This window comes from Dromaius novaehollandiae, chromosome 3 (assembly GCF_036370855.1).
Source record: "Dromaius novaehollandiae isolate bDroNov1 chromosome 3, bDroNov1.hap1, whole genome shotgun sequence".
Classification (NCBI taxonomy): Eukaryota; Metazoa; Chordata; class Aves; order Casuariiformes; family Dromaiidae; genus Dromaius; species Dromaius novaehollandiae.
The window spans coordinates 120,960,520-120,981,144 of NC_088100.1; positions in this window are offsets into that span (position 1 = coordinate 120,960,520).

The window sequence follows — 20,625 nt, forward strand, 5'->3', positions numbered from 1 at the left end:
GTGATAAGTACCTTTTTATATTTTCCTTTATACCAGAACAGCTGTACAAATTGATCATTCTCATTTTTCCAAAAAAGTTTTCTTTAATAATATTTCCATCTAATAGTCAGTTATGATCTCAGACTACAGTTTATTGCTGCTCTTTTCTTCCTTTCTTTACAAGATTCCTTTTAAATCTCTAAGTACATGTAAGTAGTAGTTCTTCATTTTGGTTCAGAATTAGCAAATATCAAACATGTAATAGGCAAAGGCAAATACTTCATTCATACAAAATTCATACTTGTCAATACACAGATTAATATTAAAGGTGTATTAATAAATACACCTTCACTATTAACATTAAATTATTAAATATTGGTTATATTAACTAAATATTAATATTTAATGTTACTATTAAAGGTGTATTAATAAATACACCTTTTCACATTCAGCATCCTACACTGGGTTCCAGTTTACACTAAAAGGTTTGACACAAGGTAATTAAAAGTCTCTAAGGCCAAAAAGTCCAGCTATAATTATTAACAGGTACTCAGGAGACTACTAGGAATTATGAGCTAATGTCTTTCATGTGTCTTGAACTCTGGAGAGGATTCCATGCTTTAAGATGAAGCTGGACACTTATTAAAGAAGTTTCACAAATTCATGTAGTTTCTTAGGTTTCACAGTTGCATTCAAACCACTTGCTCCCTAAGCTTCATACTACTGACCTCTTGCCTCTTCCATCCCATCTGCTTTCCTTCAATTTGTAGGCAGATTCCTGCACAGCACTTATTATTCATTTTCATAGCCCCTTGCTTAGTTGGGATCCGTGCAGGCTTCTGTCTATACTTCATTTAGTCCATATAGTACCAGTGTTGAAGACACAAAATGGTAGGACTACAATCAAAGCCGTACTTACGCTGAGCTTGTTACCTCATTTGGATCAGATCCCCTGCCCTCCGGACAGAGAGCAAACTTACGTTTGACACAGACCTTTTGTAGAACTGGATGGATCAGACCTACTTCCAAGTTGTCCTTTCAGCAGTGACCATACTAGCTGCTTCACAGGAAGGACCTCATAGTAGGCAGTTATAAGATACCCAGCTGTTGATGTAAGTGTCTTCCTAAATCTTGCTACCATTTCCTTTACAAGTTTTGAGACTGGGAAGTAACTGCTGTAGCTGTGCCAGAGGCCCTTGGTCCTTGTTCAGTCTAAATTACTTTTGCGGACCAGGATAGCTTTGATTTAAGAGATGCGAACATCAAGCAAAATATCTGGAAGCGTGCTCACGGATCTGGATTAGGTTTCACATGCTTTTTTAGCAAAGCTGAGTTTGGAGGTAGAATTCAGCTGATCAGTCTGTAATGATTAAACTGCCATCTTTCCCAGTCAATGGGAAAAGTTACACAGCTGTTTCAAAGGCAGCTGTATAAATTCAACTAAATCACAGGAAAAGCTTTTTATTCATTATAATATGGCTTGAGGCAAAATAAGGATGAAGTTATTAAACTGCAACTAAAAGCTAGCCACAGTAAAACATATTTGAAATCAAGATTAAAAGCACATACACAGGATGAACTCCTAGTCTGGAGGGTGGAGGTCAGGAGAGAGAAAACTAATTCCTAAGTGGAAAACTGAAATTCCTGAATTCTCTGTTCCTATGGCCAGTTTGGATTCTGGGATTTGAAAATTCATATGGAATGTCTGCCAGTATCATTCGAAAGAAAAGAGAATCAATTCAGTAACTTTTGCTTATAAAAACAATAATAATAGCCTGTTCTTTCAACCATGACCTTGATAACTTTTTTTAAGAGCTTCAGACAGCACCCTGTATCAAACTATATTTTTTTCATGGCAGGGTTGAACTGTTTTCAAAATGCAACAGTTGGCCAGGATAAATCTTTATCTTCACTCACCCATTGTTACTTGTATTTTTGTAGCCTTCTGGTAGCAAAAGGTCACATTTCCATGAAGATAAATTCCCTATTAGACCCAACTGTGGTCTGAGGTCACTGCATATCTGTGCCAGGACAGACTTAAAAGTGATGGTGAATAGGAAGTTTTTGTGTTGTATTGTCCTGGTTTACCGTGGCTGGAGCCAGACAGTGTTAGCACGAATATCAGCATGGGCTAAAGCAGGCATATCTTTCTACTTGCTCATCACACAACAATGAGTAAATAAACACTGTCCCCCATCCAGACCAAGCTGTCAGCCCAATTAGGCATGCGAATGTCCTCATGCACCGTGTTTCCTATATCTTCACCTACAGTTTCTACTGCTCATATGCCCGGGGTGATTTCGGAGGGACATGGCTGCATTGAAACACAGTTACACTGCTGGCAGGGGTCAGGTCTGCTGTGTCAACACTAATCCTTCCTGTCTACTATCAGCTAGTTCGACATTTGATTTGTGTCAAGTTTCTGTGTCCACTGGAAGCCAAATATCACAGCTCTGAGATAACATTTTGCCCCACTTTCCTCCAATCACCGAATGATTTTGTGTTTTCTGTACTCAAACTCCTAACCGAGAGGATCAGAAGTTACTAAAGAAAAGTTGCGTGTGCCTGAGAAATTATGCTAGAGTGAACAGTATTTCACTTCATAAATACCATAATGTGCAGCTGTATCTTCAGGTAATTACAAAGCAATTAAACAGAATGTCCTTATGTACAAGAATTGTATGCTTAGGATTTTGAACCTCTCACTGAAATGCGCTCTTTGCTTTATCCAGTGGGTCTGGTATGACACTGAATTTTATTCACATCTTAAAATTCGACACTAAAAAAAGGCCAGCCACTCAAAGTGCAAAATATCTCAGTGTTCACATCAGACTTGTCCTAAGCGAAGCCAAAGACTTCTCTCACCCCCTCCAACCCTGCTGAATAGTTTGTTATGACTCCCTGATAAAGATCAGTATCTACTGAAAGATAAGCCAGGACCACCACCATTTTGGGCCTTCAAAGCATGCTGAACTGCATTATACCACAGTGTGAAAGGATATGCCTGTCATGAAGGTGCCAGCTCTTGTCAGAAGGCTGTTCCTCCTATTTTTGCACCAAGGGAGGATTTTCCCATGAGCCCAGTAGCTGTAGGCTAAGCATCCAACTGTTGGCTATACAATACATGATGTATAAGGTCCACAGTTCTAGCAGGCATAGTGATGAGCTACGTCAGGTATGTGGATTCAAACATAGACCAGAAACATCGGTATAATTCTGAACTGCAAAATTTTTACATAAGCAGTTTTCAAGTCAAGAAAATTTTTCGTGTATGGGAACATTTACTCTTCAGCTACTCAGACACATTTAAATACAGGCAAAACTTGCCTTACAAAAGCAGCAACTAAATAAGATGTCTAACTAAATCATATGTTTGCAGTACAGGTATAAGTTGGTGGGAGACAGAGGAGTAAAATGTCCCTGAAAATTAAGCCATCTCTTAAAACAAAATGATAGAGTATACATATAGCTAGATACATCTTTATAGCAATCTAACCAGCCATCTAAGCCAGGTGTATTGGTCACAGAAACACATTCCTTTTGTGTCTTGGCATTCACACTGTTGGATACTTCCAAAATCAAAACCAAACTTTCACTTAAAGGAAAAGACTTAGGGAAATTTCATATTTGTGTTAAAAACAAAAAAATTCTCATCTGTATTATGATAGCCATCAAATTTGGAAGCGTTTTAGTCCTAGTTCCAGAATGATGTGAGCAAAAATAACACTGCAAAACATATGTGCAGTTTATTTGATAGAATAACTATGGACACAATTATATATTATATGAAATTTAAGGTTTAAATATAGTTGCTTGCACAGAGATTAGTGTTTTCTTTGGTAAGCACTGTATTAGTGCAAATGGTAAACAGTAACACTGCTGAATGGATCTCTCTTCACAATATAAGGTAATTACCTCCTATTCTAAATGTTTTAGGTCATATAAATTTAAGTGGTAGATAATAAAATCAGAGTTAAACATGCTTTAATCAGGCCCTCTTTGGTAGTAATAAATAAATAATTTGCAAAATTAGAAACTGCCTTTATTGCAACATCAGTAACTTACTCCAACCTTAGAGGACTTTTTTTCCCCAAAAAGTTGCTTAGATATTTTATTATGAGAAGCTACTGAAATTTCACGCAACTCATATGTTGTGGAGACAAGAATACCATGGTATTGAAATGAAAGTAAGAGAAACCAGAAAAAATTTGAATCTTAAATTGTAGAAAAAATATAAATAAGAACAGAATGTTCATACTTAGAATTCAGCTAACAAAAATAATACTCTGCTGCATTTATCAGCATAGTGTTGAACAGAATCAGCCAATATATTGCCTTGACTGTAGATGGGGAGTCTGCACAGAGGCAGTGGGAGTTATTATGGGAGTTATTTCAGAAATGGCATCTCAAGAGCAGTAGCTTTAGGAGTTAAAAAATGAAGAAAACTGGATGAGATGAGTCCCAAATATTAGAGAAAAGCCTCCAGGTTATGTGCAGGGGAAGGAAGATGTGACTTAAAATTTCCTTTTTGTAATTGCAACAGTTGAAATTCTATATTTAAAGGGAAAATAACAACTATACAAAGTTATGAATATGAAATCACAGGGCTCCAGGACCTAAGACTCTCCTAATTTATCTACAGTTTCTTTATTTTAATAAAGCCCTATTGTTCTAATGTGATTCCTCTCTTACACTGAAGTTACTAAATCACTCAAACTTTTCACACCCTTCAAACAACATAACATGTGTGTGACTGCAGGCAGACCCAAAAGAGAAATGCACCCTCTCCATCTTTAATGACAAAATCTGACCTTGATCTCACTTGAGTCTCTGGGAAAGATTAATTTGGGGGATATAGAAATCCAAAGGGCAAACACTTCCTTCCAATTTTAAATTGGTAGAAAAATTATTAATAAGCACTCAGAAAAAATAAGCAGGTTAGAGTCTCAAAAAAAAAGAAAGATAATAAAAAAAATTCTAAGGAAAATGCAAAAGCTGAACATAAAATCTCAGGAGAAAAAGAGGCTTTAATCTACAACAGAACTTTAAAACATGTAATAACTCTCATTAATCTTGCCAGTGAGATATAAATGCATTGCTATGTCACCAGTAGGTGTATGCAAGATTGCACTCACTCCCAGAAATATTTCCACTTGCCTGACTATGTTTTTGTGTATAACGTGCTCAATCTTCCAAAGTGCTTAACCTTCTCAATCACTGAGAGAGGAGAGCTCACCTACAGTTCTTTCACCACCCAAAATTCACATTGATTTCTGTGGGAATTCAACAGCTAACAAAAAATCAACCTGAAGCTGGAATAGCACTACAGTGGTTAAAACACAGGTTTTTCAGAAAAATAATCACATTATTTTTCTCTTCTATGAAAATAGGGACTACATTAGAACATACAGGCTTTTGTAAGTCAAATGATCCTCAAGTGGTCCTCAAAAGGTCCATTATCAAGACACCTTGCCTTGAACAGGAGGCTGGACTAGGTGACCTCCCAAGGTCCCTTCCAACCAGAACGAGTTTGCAGTTCTACACGAATAAAGAGGGCGGTTCTCATTTGGAGGCTGAGACTGTATATGACTGTAGAACTGGAATCTGGAAACATAATTTGAACTTTATTTTTGTTTTATTGTCAAGAGTTTTGAGTTCTTAATCGATTGGCTTGATGTCACTTCTGGGTGTTCGTCTTAATTCTTCTGGTCATAGGTCATTTCCCTTTTACTCACCAAACCTCTGAAACTCTTGCTGTCAACAGTTACTAGCTTAGCATAGCTTAGCTTCAGTCACAAATGGATTATTTATAAGGAAAGCTCAAATATTGTTTACTTGCTGTAGCCTGGTCCTGTTTATTTGAGTTGATCTACTGTTTCTCTTTGGTTTGAAGTGTACTTTTCAAGGTCTCGTTGGCATTCTGCTTGGTGTTGGACCATTGTGGTGACACAGCAGAAAGCCTGGGAAGCAGAGATTTCATAGCAGAGGGTAATGTGCAAGGTTAAAAAACTGGAATTGCGCATAAAACGTGTAAGTAACAGAGCAACATAAAAAGACTTAGAAGGGAATCTCTTACTGTAAAGCACTGTCAAGCAAAAAAAGAAAGAAAAAGGCAGAAAACAGCAGTTTTTCCTAAAATCAAAAGTACTTAGGTACAAAATATTTTTTAATCCATGATCAGCAGGTATCTTATCAAGTTTGGATAGCAACACGGTGAACTCTGAGATGTACTACATCCTGAATTAAAATTTGACCCTAAGGCAATGTGGCTGGACAGAACTGTTGGTTAATATTTGCCCTATGTCTAAAAGCTTTTAAATCATTATCTTTCTTTGCATCAGTACTAAAGACAGTGCAGCATATAACAGCATATAACGAGGTAAAAAACACATCACCTTCATATTTCTGGTGTTATGCAGAACAATGCACACCATAACTAAGGTCCAGAACAGGACCCTACTCCAAGAAGACAGCCAAATGGAAGGACTGCAGAAGATAACTAGATATTAAATCAAGAAGAATGATACAAACTGCAGTATTTGATATTCTAGGTAAACTGATCGCTTAAAGACAAAAAATGTTGGAAATGTTTGTATTTTGGGGGGGGGGGAGGGGGGGGAAGCTTGATATCTAAGGATAATGACCTGCATACAGGAACAAACATAAACAGTATCACATCTCTTCCACTATTACATTTACCCGCAGTATTAATGGCTACTAACTAACCATTTTTTTGTACTCATAAACGAAGGCACTTGCATGTGAGGGGACGCTTATACATAATTTTAGTATCTAGCCCTGAGATAGAAAGCAAATAATCAACAAAAGAAATTTGGTGGTGACAGTATCCAAGACAGACGTTATAACTCAAACTAGTTATAGGTACAGAGTTGCAGTCAGAAATTACACCTCTCAATTATTTTGTCTTTATTGACTTGAATTCTTCTGTCCCTTTTATAAAGAAAAAATCACAAATTGATTTGTCTTGTGTATTTTTTCTAAAGCACTGAGAATTTCAAATCAAAGTGTGAAGCTTGGGGCCACTGAAGTCAGTGGGACTTCCCATCCTTACCTATACTGTGTTACTGATACTCAACCTACACTGAGAGTGACTTTGAGTAAAATTTGGCACCTCTGAACACCATTTTAAAATTCACAGAAGAAGAATTATTTTCTACCATATTCCTACTCTGGGGCTTTAAAAGCATGAGCAGGGGACAGAAAATGTTATATATGCTGAACTGTGCTGCGTCTGGCTTATACATACAACACCAAGCATAAATGTGAATCGATCAACTGGTTTTTAGTCCTTCCAAAAAATACTTGATAATGCCCATCTTTATTCACTCATTTATTACTAAATACTAAGAAAGGTAGGGTTGTGTGCGTGCGTGCATGTGTGTGTGTGTAAGCGAGTGCAGTGTGTTTATAAGCAGAGCAGGAAAGCAGAGGAGATCCACAGCACAATCTGAAGCAAAGCAATAAAAGAAAAACAAGAAATGATACCCTTTCTCCTCCTGATCAAACCAGATAAAACAAAAGTTGCTGGGAAAGACAGGAAGAAAACAGGATGAGAGAACACTGGGAAAAAACACAGTTCACAGTTACAAAGCACTCAAACTAGGATTCAGCCATATGTGGTCTTTGAACCAAAAGCAGCCATTCACAGCATGAGATCTTGTGCAGTACCATCTTATCAACATTATAATTACTATCAGTAATACCACCTTACTGTATAATATCACTTCATATCAGGTCATATCAGATTGTGACCCCCTTTTACAGTGAGGAAAGAGGGGCAGACAGGATTAAAACATTGAGGTCATTGGCAGACCCGGAAAAAGAAAATTAGGTTTTCAGACTTGCAGTCCTGTGTACCATCTACAAAGTCATACTGCTTCCTCCTCCACTTCTATCTCCTAAGTTTTCTTAAGAAAATAGTACCGGTCACTGACACCATGCGGCACACGGTAGGTTATACATAATCATACCTTTGGAGCAACCCAGGGACCAAATAAATTCATTAAGTAGATAAACTAAGAAAATATTGCTGGACTTGCAATTCACAGAAATACATCCTTCAGGAAGGTAACATGAAGTTTGTACAATCCCTTCCCTCCATGCTGTCTACTGGAGCTCAGCTGCACCGTTTTCAAAATAAACACTTGAAATGGGAAGATTTCCTTTGAATAATTAAGAATATCAACCCCTGTCTTTCTAAATTTTCATTTCTCCCTTTTCCTTGGTGCACACAAAATTGTTATTCTTCCTATCTGCTGGCAAAGAGATGGATGATGGCAATAACAATCCCTCCATCCCTAGCTAGGATATTGCTTCAAAGGTCAAAGCTGAGGGTAGGCAGGGGCTTCTTTGGGGAGTGGCTGGAGGAAAGGGAGGACAAGACAGAAACTCAGGTCAGTCATCTTTAATGTGGAAGAGGAAATGACACGTGTCACATAAGGGACAGGAACATGCCTCTCTTCCCTCCCCTTCAAGGCAAGAGGGGAAAGGAGGAGCTGAGGCAGGAGCTTGCTCGGTCCATGGATCGCTCCTGGGGCAGGGTGATTATATGTTACCTGCTGCTTGCAGCCCAGGCACAAGGGAGCTGCGACCAATGCTGTTTTCTTAACAATTTATATCATCCACTGAGAAAAGCATCTCTCTCAAAACCCATCCCAAAAGAACTGTCCTGCTCCATGGAAAAGGAGCGTGTAAGACAACAATCCACGCCATAGAGCACAGACTGCCAGGCAAAATACTGTGAAACTTGATTCAACTTGTGTAGAAGGGCTATGGTAAAATGCGCAAACTTCAACATTATCTGCATTAAGCACATCTACTATGTGCTTCAACAGTGATGGCTGTTAGGATATTTCACACAAGTCATTTATGTGCTAACATTGAACATGGACTTTTGTCAGACTATGAACCAAATCATTTTGAGGCACTGGCTTTCCTTGAGAACATTTTGTCCACTTGATCTTCAACTGCTGATGTCCTTCATTACAGCTGTAAACACGTAACAGGGAACATAATAACCCGACCAGAATGGACTTCTCCCTATTCTGAGAGGTTTACGAACAATGTTCCTTGACTCTTTTATGAGCATTTCAGAATTTCTTGGGGTTTTCCAGCTGCTTTTTGATCAGCTTTCTTAGTTTGACCATGTCACAGCATGGCCCAGCCAGCCTCTTTTTCCAGACAGGAACTGGAACACATGGCTTGTGGCTGTGGTAAACTAATAAGGGGGAGAAAAAAAATAAACAGAAGGGACTTTTCCCATGTGTTTTACGACACTGCAAATCTGTCGACCATCCAGTTCCTGTACTGTACCATTCTCTTGCCAGTCATTCCTGCACTCACTTGCTGTATGATATAGCACTGTCACCCACACACCTTTTTCTTTGAGCCTTCTGAATTTCAGGAGGCCAGATACTCTGATAGTGTAAACTGGTGTCACTCCACTGTAGATTTTTAAACCAACTCCAGATCTGCTTCCAAAATATATATTTAAATTTATGAGGAATTCCTTGCTTGTAATGGATATAGCCTTAAGCCATAATTATTGCATCTACTTGCACAGAAATCTATTGCTGCATTCTTCCATTATCAACATTTATGCAAGTTTGTAATAAAAATGCTCAGGAAAGTATCTTACAGGAGAAGAAATGATTAAATTTCACTTTCCATAAGTATATTACAAGTTAGGCCCCAAATTCATAGCTAGGGAAAAGGCAACACAGCATTATAAATTCTTAAAATGCAGTATTTTTCAAAGGTGAAAGATTCCCAGGCAAATGCAGGATTTCCTGAAACAAGCTTTACAACAAAAAAGCCTGTGTTGTATTTTTAACCTACATTCTCATCACTACTGTTCATTCTCCAGTACCAATACTATTAAAAGTTTCTTGTGGTGTGGCTGTTTCTTCATAATTATCAGTGGAATATCCCTGGAAACCACTTTCCATTCATTTCCTCAGGCCTAAAGAGTGCAAGCAGAACTGACAAATCTCAGAAACATACTCCCAGCAGCAACCCCACGAAGAAGCGCAGCTACTACTCTTTGTTCTTTGGCAAAGCTGGGGTCAGTTTGTGGTTCTCAGAGTCCGAGAAACCATTTAAGAATAATTCAAAATTACAGTGATCAAGAGTCACATTTCTGCAGAGGAAACCTAAAAGACTATGTAACTAGTTTTCCCACAGTCCATGAATCCAAAACTGGAATCTTAGTGTAGTCTCACCTTCAGCTTTATACAGCTGTACAACATTTGTAACCAGCTGATCTGTTGTGTATCACAGGACGTGGTCCTATCTCTTCCTCTTAGTAAGATTGTAAGTGAAACAAATCATCAGCTGCCTGAATTTTACTAGAGTACTTTGGGAAAATTATTTAAAGTAAGGAGTTTTTGTATCATCTTTGAAAGCACATCCCTTTTAGGATCTACATAACGAATTAAATGGGCCCTAGCTGTGGCCCTTTACAAAAGCTCTGTTGCTAAACTCTGAGATGGTCAGGCCTGCATGTTCTCACAGCTCTCTACTAAGCAACATATGAGATCAGACCCCAGGACTCAATCCAAAAGTCCACTGAAACCCATGGAAAGAATCCGACTCGTTCCCTGCAATTAGGTTTGGGTTGCAGCCCTCTTTCTGAACGCACCTGAAGTATATCCGCAGGCAAGTACTTCATCTCCATGCATGTAGCTTAAAACCATAGGTGTCCACTTATTCATATTCTGTGCATTTACCATAACATCACAAGATACATTCTTCTTCCAAGACGTGACTTAAGTAGATGATAATTGTTGGCAGAGAGAACATGTATTATGGTCATGCCCAAAACTCATGTTTATTGTGCCAAGCATTATATATAATTAATATGTGATGTGTAATTTGTGCTACAGACATCATCATTCCTCTTTTTCCACTGTTCTTCAGTGCTAGCTACTACAACAAGAGTAAAAATAGTGTTTGTTGACAGGTTTATCTCACACAAAGGCTGGTGCAACTCCAGACCAGCCATTTACTCTAGAGACTGTACCCAGATTTCAGCAACTATTAGAAAATAATTGTTTAATAAGCTACTAAATATAATTTGAAGGAAAACTAAAGAAAGAACTTGCTGCTGATAAGCTGTAACTTATGCAATTGCCACATACCTTTAAATGTGCTCCACCAACTTTTCACATGCAGTCTTTTTTAGCAGAGTAATTTTCGAGACCAAAGGCTATCCACGCACACCAGTGCAAACTTATTATGGCACTAAAGAAAAAAATGGGGTAACGATGCTACAAATAATGAAGACAAAATTCTGATTATATAAATATGGAAGCTTCTGAAAATTAAGCCATAGTGTTTGATTTATTCCTGGGACCAAGGGTTGGAAAGCTGTCTCTACAATTGGAACAGGTAGGTGACCATTTCAGCAAGGCTCCAAAAGAAGTCACAGATCTCTGTTGGTGTTGAGAATATCTGAGCTTGGCATAATAATGAATACTAATGTGACTTTTGGAATGGATATTAAATCTCATTTTCTGAAGCTTAAGCCAGACACTAACTGCAAGAAATCTATGAGACGATCTAACAGTGAGGAATAGATTACCCTGCACTTTGCTATTATGAACCTTGAGGAACTTCTACTAGAATATTTGGTTATTAGTAGACACAAGCTACAGGACTAACTGAACATTTGATGTGATGCAGTCCAGCACTTCTTATGTTCATAGCACCCAGGGAAAAAGAGGAGGTCGGAGCAAACATCTGAAGCCTACATTAGGTATATGTGACCACAAATGATCAGGTGAATTGGCCCTGCTTATTTGTAAATGCACTGCTTGCCCTCTGTGAAACATATGTATAAACAGTTGCACAACTGGATATGTAAGAAAGGAAAAAAAGTATTAAAACAGGCAAAAAAAAAAAAAAAGAGGGAAATCTCCTTTAAGAAAAAATTCTTTTGTCTCTCCTAGTGTTGGGTTTTATTGTGATTCACACTCGCACTTTTAATATCCTATTTTTAACTTTATACTTTTCACTGTGGTGAGTTAAAAAACAATGTTAGAGAGCTTACATCTCAAATTTTAAACTGAGGTATTTTTAAAACTCTTTTGTATTGAGAGATTATTCTTGACTTTCTTCTTTTGCCCTCCCAAATTTTAATGAAGGGTCAAAATAAAAACGTGCTAAAGAATTATGAGATATGAATCTTCCAAATGGGCACAAAATAAGGGACTGAAAGGTGCATGCATACCTTCAGATGGCTTGTGAAGGAGGTGGTTAAATTGCCACAGGCTCCAAAATCAGTGATTTATGGTAATGGGAAACTATACAGCATGCTCTTGATATGCAGTTTTAAATGATTGATACAGCTTTAGTCTGGCTGAACACATACAGTAGATAGATTTAGTGTCTGGCTTATCTGTCTGGTCCTGAGTGTTCATCAGTCAACCTAACTAACAAGCTAAAACTCAGGATTGTGGTCAGCAAGTTCATATTCATCTAAAAATATGGGGTCTGCAGTGAGCTCTTTCACACAAAGAGACCACGTTGAATCTGTTTAATGCTTGCTTACCCCTACTAATGCTCTCCAGCTAAGAAAGGAAAGAAATGTGGACTTGAGAAGCAAGCTGACCCCTTGCATTTACTTTCCCCTTCATTACTTTTAAGCATCATCTTAAGTAACAACTGCTGAAAACCATTAACAAAATCATTTTATGGTGCCAGAAATCTCAATAGCTCATAAAATTGTATTATGAACCATGTTAAATTTTGCACAAATCAAATGTGATTTAATGGCTTTTAATCAAAACAGTGGTGTTTTCTGTGTGGCTAGTTGCCTTCCAGCATGGTACATGAAACAGCTTCAAAGTAAAGACTCAGCTCATAAAGGTGAAATGAGGTAAGAAATGTGTGGTGTAGAAGATCTAGGCACAAACTCCCAGCTGGTGTAAAGCAGTATATCTCAACAGGTCTCTCATGAAATCCCAGGTGCCATATCTACGGAGGGGGTGGGAGCACATCTAAAGTCCCTGGCTTTTCCAATGATAACTCTGACACCATTTCACTAATTTAAACTGGGCAAGAATGTGTCTATTACTATTTTCATAGGTCAAACAAGTGACATAAGTAGAGATTCCAAGCCAAAAAAATTTGGAAAATGTACTACGGATCAATTGAAGAATTCTGCGCAAGATAAGCCTTTTTTGAAAGATCAGCTCCCTTCCCCCACCATTCACCACTTTGCAAAAAAAGGATCAATGAATTCCAGCCCCCTTGGCTGTTAATCCGTACTGAGTTTCAAACAAGCCTGTGGAAGGACAAGACCTGAAAGGGTATTTGCAATAAAAGAGGCAATGGACACAAAAGTATATACTGCTAATTAAAAACTTAAAATTATATCACAATGACTTTAAATGAGAATGATCTCAGTCTAATCACATAATACTTTCTTTTGTGCTCTAGGTCACGCCATCACTCAGATGCAGCATTCAGGAAGCACATTTCATTAGACTAAATAAAGCTTCAATCATGTGTAAAATTTCCAACTTGAATAGGCAGCCATCATATCATTCATCGGTCTAGATGTACTTAATGGGTGTAATTTCTTCCTCATATTTCTGTGTGTTGATTGTTTCATTTTCATTACAGAAATCTATCAAGATTGCTCTTTTGCTATTCTTCTGGTCAGGATAAATAATGTTTTCTAAGATGTAGCCCAAATACATTTTTCTTTGCTTGTCAAAGAATCGGGTGAATGAGGTAAGTTTAAACTGAGAGACAAACAACAACAAAACAAAACACACACCCTCTCCCGGGAATCAGATGATATTACCCATACTTGCATGTCTTGCAATAAATTAATTATGCTTAATCAAAAACAAACTGAGCAGCCTTGTTCAAACACCACTGCCCCCTGTGGATTCTGACACTGCTTCTACAGTTCAAGGCAAAGGGATTATTTTTAACATATGACTTTAAAGCCAGCTACAACACTTGAGAACGAGAGCCCATCTCCCTCTCCCCATTTTGCATAGATATCTATGAGGGGGGGTCACATAGATATCTATGTGACCCGGGCCCCAAAACTGTAATGAGATCTGTTCTGGTGCATCAGGCTCAGCAGAATCAAACAACATCATCCATTTCAAAAACACGGGAGTCTAATTGGGCCCTAAAACCTTGCAGACTCATTCTGATTAACAGCACTGCCAAGTTAACAGGTGGATGAAAACACAAAGAATCTTACATTTACCTTTTCTGATACGTGCACATTTTTCAGAATCCTGGATTAAGCAAACGGGATGGGATAAGGGATTTATCCATCAGACTATTGTAGCTGCAATTGCAGTAGTCTCCCTCTTGGTGATTTGAAGCCCATGGAATGGAGCCCTGAAAAATCAAGCAGTAAAAACAGTGACTTAACACTATTTTTTTCTGCCACAACTTCCAACAGGGACTAGTTATTTTGGATGCCTCGATTACTTTTGAGGACTGGGATAGCGTGGGAGGAGAATGACTCTCAGAGCCATTGAAGACACAGTTTAAGAGACCTTGATTCTTTCCCCATGACTGAGCTAGAAAGGTGACACATTCAGTTGCAAAAAATGTCCATCTAAAGTAATAATTTGATTGCAGCAGAAACTGGAAGAAATTCGACCAAGGATACATACAACCTGAATGAGGATGGAAACTTACTCACAAATAAAATTCTAAGGACCACCTTTATGGCCAGAATAAGTAACTACTGGTCAGATAATTTTAGTGATATTACAGCTACCCATCCTTTTGATACATGACCTAATTCTCATTCAAGTCGATGGAAAGACTCTGGTGGCTTCAGTGGATGCTAAATTGGAGAACGGCGTTCAACATCCAGAAGAGAAAGTGAAGGAAGAAAAGCCAGAATCCTTCTCCAGGGACTAAGGGGAGGCTGGAACCAATTTTCAGCTCTGCCAAATGTCCTTTGTGACCCTCCTGCCAACTGTTAATTTTCTCTGGCCAAAAAGCTCAAATAGATTTTAAACACCTAATGAACTTTATAGGCCAGTACCTCTGTCCCTTAATTCCCATAAATAAAATGCAATGATAGTACCTGGGAATCTTTCAGTGCAAGAATACTTACATGGTCATAGTAACCACTTTTCCTTTCTTTTATGACGAAGTGGGAGTAGATAGGAAACTTGCCTCATCCATAACATGTGGCATCAATATGGAAAAGACTGATTAAGAACTCTTATCAGAGCAATACAGTATGAAGCAGATTCACTTAAAATACAATTTGGAAAGAAAATTCAAAGTTTCATAGAATATATGCTTATATTGTTGCACAGTGAGAAAAACTGATAAAAATCTGCCCTGTAAAGGAAAGTTCACATTTTCTGTCTCCATTATAGGGTCACTCTTTAGATGCATCTGTAGAAGTACAGGAACGTATGAGTGGAGCATTCAGAATACAGATTAGCTCAGGTCAGCTGAAGTCAGATAGGTACACAGGATTTCTTGCACTAGTATCTCAACAGGAGACTTCCTTTATATCCCAAATCATCACACACTTTGAGCAGGTACACTTCCCCTATTTTCCATTGTCTTTAGGATCCATGAAGGCACCAGCATATTCTCACCCAGAGAGCCCAGGTCTGATAAAACTGTGCCAGAGGATTTGGGGGTCAGGGCTCGGACAGGATCTCTACATCACACGCACATGCCAGAAGCAGCACAACTGGCTAGAGAACTTATCTCGCAACAGTTACTGCTGCTTTCCTCCTTAGCTCAACATGCATGACTATTTTCATTGCTATTACCATTTTTGGTTAGATAGCATCTACAGGCCCCAATCATAGCGGAGGTCTAGCTGCTGCCTTTGGACAGCTCGTGAGATCTAGGAGTTGAACCTAGATCTACAGATCTCAAGCTTGGCCCTATCAGCTAGATAATAATTTCTTGTCAGGACAATCCTTGCAGAGTATAGCACATCCCATTTCCCAAAGGCTAACAAGAGCCTTGTCATTTACTTCAGTGGGCGAAAGATCAAACCCAGCATTACCATAGATACATTTCCCAACATGTTCTAGCTGACAAAAGTATTTCAGCTCTCTCAGAGGTCAGAAATGAGAACATTAGCGGAGGAGTTAATAAACACTGTCCCAACATAAAAGAGCTCTCCTTCAGACCCCGCCTCGAACAGTCCGCTCATCTGTTTCTCTCGTTAGGCCCCGTAGATACAAAATGTTTCTACTTGTCATGAGTAAAAAGGGTTAATACAAGCTGGAAGTTATTTACAGTTAATAGCAGTGGAAAAATTGCAGAGCAGCTTGGTCCTGTATCTAATAATAAAAAATAGTTTCTTGTAAAGAGACTTAAGGGCAGAGGCTCTCCAAGTTCTTCACGTTTTTCACATTTTTCTCCAAGAAATAGAACAAAATGCCAGTAATCCTAGCATTTTGGGATAAAGTTTTCCATAGCTTTCTGAAGACCTTGACAAAAAGGAAATCAATGACTAATAACTATAAGCAAAAAAAAAAGTTGGCCCAACCTGACACCCGTTCATCAGTGCAGTGCTATTTCTCAGTTTTTGACTAACTAGAAATTATTCTGGACTATTTTAAGCGTGCAAAGACACTGGAGTGAGTGGTGGTATATTGTTAGGATAACTTTATTGCTTTGTAATTCTGGTGGTCAGTTCTAAAACTAAAGGTGAAGAAATTTGACAGAGGTAGCTTCACATAAGTGAAGTTTCTAGACTCTAATTTAGAAAAAATCACTAAGAATGCAAGTAAGTGAATAGTTACAAGAGAAGTTTCATTGAGCCCATTGACGCCACATTTCAGCATCTGAGAAAACCCTACATAATTAAAAAAAAGTAAGCGCCTTCAGTTCCTTTGAATTCAAGAGAACTAGAATAACACTGAAAATCAGGGGACATTCCTTAAGAACCCACTTTTAGAATCATATTTCTACAGTGTCTAAAGCTTTACCTGCAACTTTCAAATAGAAGATCTGAGTCTATGTTCAGCTAAGTCAATTTAAAGTGTTATTAACTTCAGTGCACATTAGACCCAGTCTTAAATCAAATCTTTCAAGGTATTTATGTATCTAATTGCCATTGAAATCAAGTATTTGTGCTTTTCTTTCTTACAGCAGTAATGATTTAGCACAAAGTACAACCTAAGGGGAAAAAAACCCCTAACTCAAAAACCTACCTGAAGCCTACTTTCTAGAAGTACTTTTACTTAGAATCCGACTGTACCACTATTTGAGATCACTGATCTTTATTTTTTTCAGGCAAAAATGTTTAGTCCGAACTACCACTGAGAACATCATATACAATTAATAACACAAAGCATTTGCTCTGGTTGAAACCTCTGTCTCTCAGCGTATGTTTGCGTAGTGCCCTTTTTTCGTCCGAGACCTTCAAACCCAATAATCATGACAATGACAATGAGGTTGCAAGTCATTGACAAAATACAGTTTTAGTCCAAATGGCAACGTAATTTCCATGTGCATACAACCTTCATCCTGCTCTTAAAATTTCACAGCATAATTACAGACAAAATATGTGCAACCACTTAGAGCCAACGTGTTGACAAAAATTATACAGAGACATTTCCAAAACATCTTACTGTGTAATTAACAAATGGAAGGTTTTTCTTTTTTCACCTCTTGTTTTGATTGTTTTTATTTCTGTTGTTATCAAATAGTTTGGAGGAAGTCAGTTTATGAAATAGATCTGGGGTAGGCCCTTTTCTGAAAAATTCCCACTGGTCTGACTTCAAGGCTAATAAAAATGCTTTATTGTTTCTTCTGCTGATCCTCCTAACTGGTCAGCAAGCCCCTAGGGCACAGTTAGTCCCACAAATTCAAGTTTGACTGCCTAGTATCTCACACGCAGCTCTAGTTAGGAATAAATTTCTTGTTAAGAATAAACAGTCTACTGAGCAGCTTTGTAATTATTTTTAGTTTCTCAGTTTTTCCTGTCTGTTTGCATGAAAAGCTTACAATGGTGATCCAGAATTTTACAAAATAATTTTATTGCCAAGTGTCCAAAATAATGATTCTACAATATATCAGAAAAATACAGAGCTGGATCCTGCCTGTGTCACTGACCTCTGCCTTCACTGAAAGCATTGCCTCTTGAATCTTCCCCATACAGTTCAGATGTAGATCTAAACTTGACTATAATCTACATATTTTATATTGAATTTTTAGAGTGAAAAGAAATGAAATACACTAAATGGAGACAGAAGTACAAAACAGTAAAAAAAATCCTGGTAGGTATTTGGGATTTTTTCACCTTGCTTGGCAAATGGTGGGTCAGGTTAAAAACATACCTCTACCAACCCATTTCCAGGTGCTAGAATTCTATTTTCTTCATTGGAGCATAATAGAGATAGACAGTTAGTGAAGTAAAGTGGCATCATTCAGTCAAACTGCCACTGGTCTGATGATGAGAAGTACAAGCACACCATTCCAAGTGTGTTTATGGCATGAGTATGCAACCATTTGCCCATGCAATTCACTTATAAATAGCAGAAAAATGTGTATATAATTGTCCAGCACTTTTCCCCAAATTAAGATTCTGGGGCTCATGCAGATTCTGAAGCACAAGCAGGCAGTGAACTTTTAAATCCTTATAAAACCAGTATTCCCTCAAGCAGAATAGTAAAAAGCACAGAATAAAAGGGGGATTCTCTGTTGCTTGCATTGAGCAGTCTTTCATTCCACAGGTAGCTTTTCTGATTTCCCTCTGACTTCAGATGGAGTAAGGAAACACTAACCTGTTTTTGCTACAAGTTCACTAAGCTCGACGGGAGTCTTTCCACCGGCTTCAGAGGGATTTGGAACAGACTCAGTGTAAATAAGGATGGCAGAATGGCACAAAGAACACAAATGCGCTTTTATAAAGCTAAGAAAAAAATTCTATTGTGGCTCGATCCATCTGAGAAAAAAGCCCAAAGCCATCCTTCTGAAACAGGCTGAAAGAAATTGTGCAATTACCTATATCATCAGTTAATATGTATGTTTTTCATATTCCTTAAACCTATAGTGTTTACTAAAACACAAGAGATGTGGGAACAACAAGTAATGATCTATTTTCTGTTTTCAGGACTCTGAACAAAATCATGGCCTGGCTGAAGGTAATAGAAGCTTTTTACTGATTTCTCTAAAGCCAGAATTCCACCTCCTGAGAAGAAACTGCAACCCCAAGTTGAAAGCAAAATCTGCAAAGAAAGCTGGCACAAAAACATAACTAAACAAAGTACACAAGGGATTTCAAATGAGATTAGAAGCATTGTTTTGACCCTGTGGCTTTCAGAGGGGTGTGAGAAAAACACAGTAACGCAGCCCAAGAAGCCTTTGCAAACCGGGCAGCTGAGACAGACGCTTTAAAGGAACTGGAAAAGAAAGTCTAAACGGAAACGGAGTGAAAGGAAAACACAGCTCCATCTAGGGTGAAAGGCATGAAGCCCAATAATCATTTGGATTGAGCTTTGTTTCTGCGGTAGGTGTTCTGAAATCCACGCTGGAGGAGCAGACAGAAAGGTCAGGGAAGTCAGAATTATTATATGAGAAAGGAAGCGAGGAACAATGGGCTTAGCGAAGGCCTGACAACTGAAGGATTGGTGGTCTTCGGTATGCAGGAATGTGCGGCTTTTATTGATGGGCTCTTTCTATGGAGATGAATTACTGCGCGCAATATCTGGGCAGACCAGAAGCGCACTGCTGACAGAGCTGCTGAATTATTTGCTGTGGATAAATTATCTAAGTATTCTTCCCTCATTTTGATTTTTAGCAAGTCTAATTACTGCCATAATATATATATTACAACCCCCCGTCTAACACAGCACATACACATGGCTCTTAACTATAGCCACATGAGAAGTCTCTTCAACCCCAGTGGGACTATGTATGTCCCTAAATTGAGTATAAGCTTATGTTTTGCAGGGGACAAGACCTACTGGACTAACACACAAGCAAAGAAGTCATATGAAAAAGCTGCAGCTGGCAGCAAAGTTTCGAGAACAAGGCTTGGATGCCTCCGGTCAGTTCAGCTGTAGTGCAGGTCCCTACTTTGTAACCTTGTTTCCCTTTCCCTCCTTTTTCTCCTTTTATTGAGATTTCCAGCTATTCAGGACAACACGGTCTCCTACCTGCATCTGTACTTTACCTACCACAAAGGAGCCTGTTGTGCCATAATCACTAATTAATTGATGGTTCCCAAATTGTATATTATTCCTTTTTTGCAGTTTGAGACTGACCACTGAAGACCTGCTCCCTTTATGACTCATAATTTTTAATCAGGAAAGGTAAATCAAAACAAGTGGTAAAGACTCAGTAAAGAAGAAGGAAGAGATGCTACCAAATTTTCTTGCTTGTACTGATTGTGTTATTGATGTGAAGATATTCCTCCAGGAGCAGGGTGGGCAAAACTTCCTGTGCTCTTTTTCACAGGAACGACTGAGGCCGGCAAGCAAACAAGACTGAAGCGTCTGCCGAGAAATTCAGTGGAGCAGTTGCAGTAAATGGACCGCTGCAACTAAGAAGCAAAAGGATGAGACCTAGCAATACTCGTTTTCTTCAGGTTTAGGACACCCGAAAGACGTGGTCATAGGTGGAAAAACATGCTGCACTCAATCTTCTGTTCAGCAC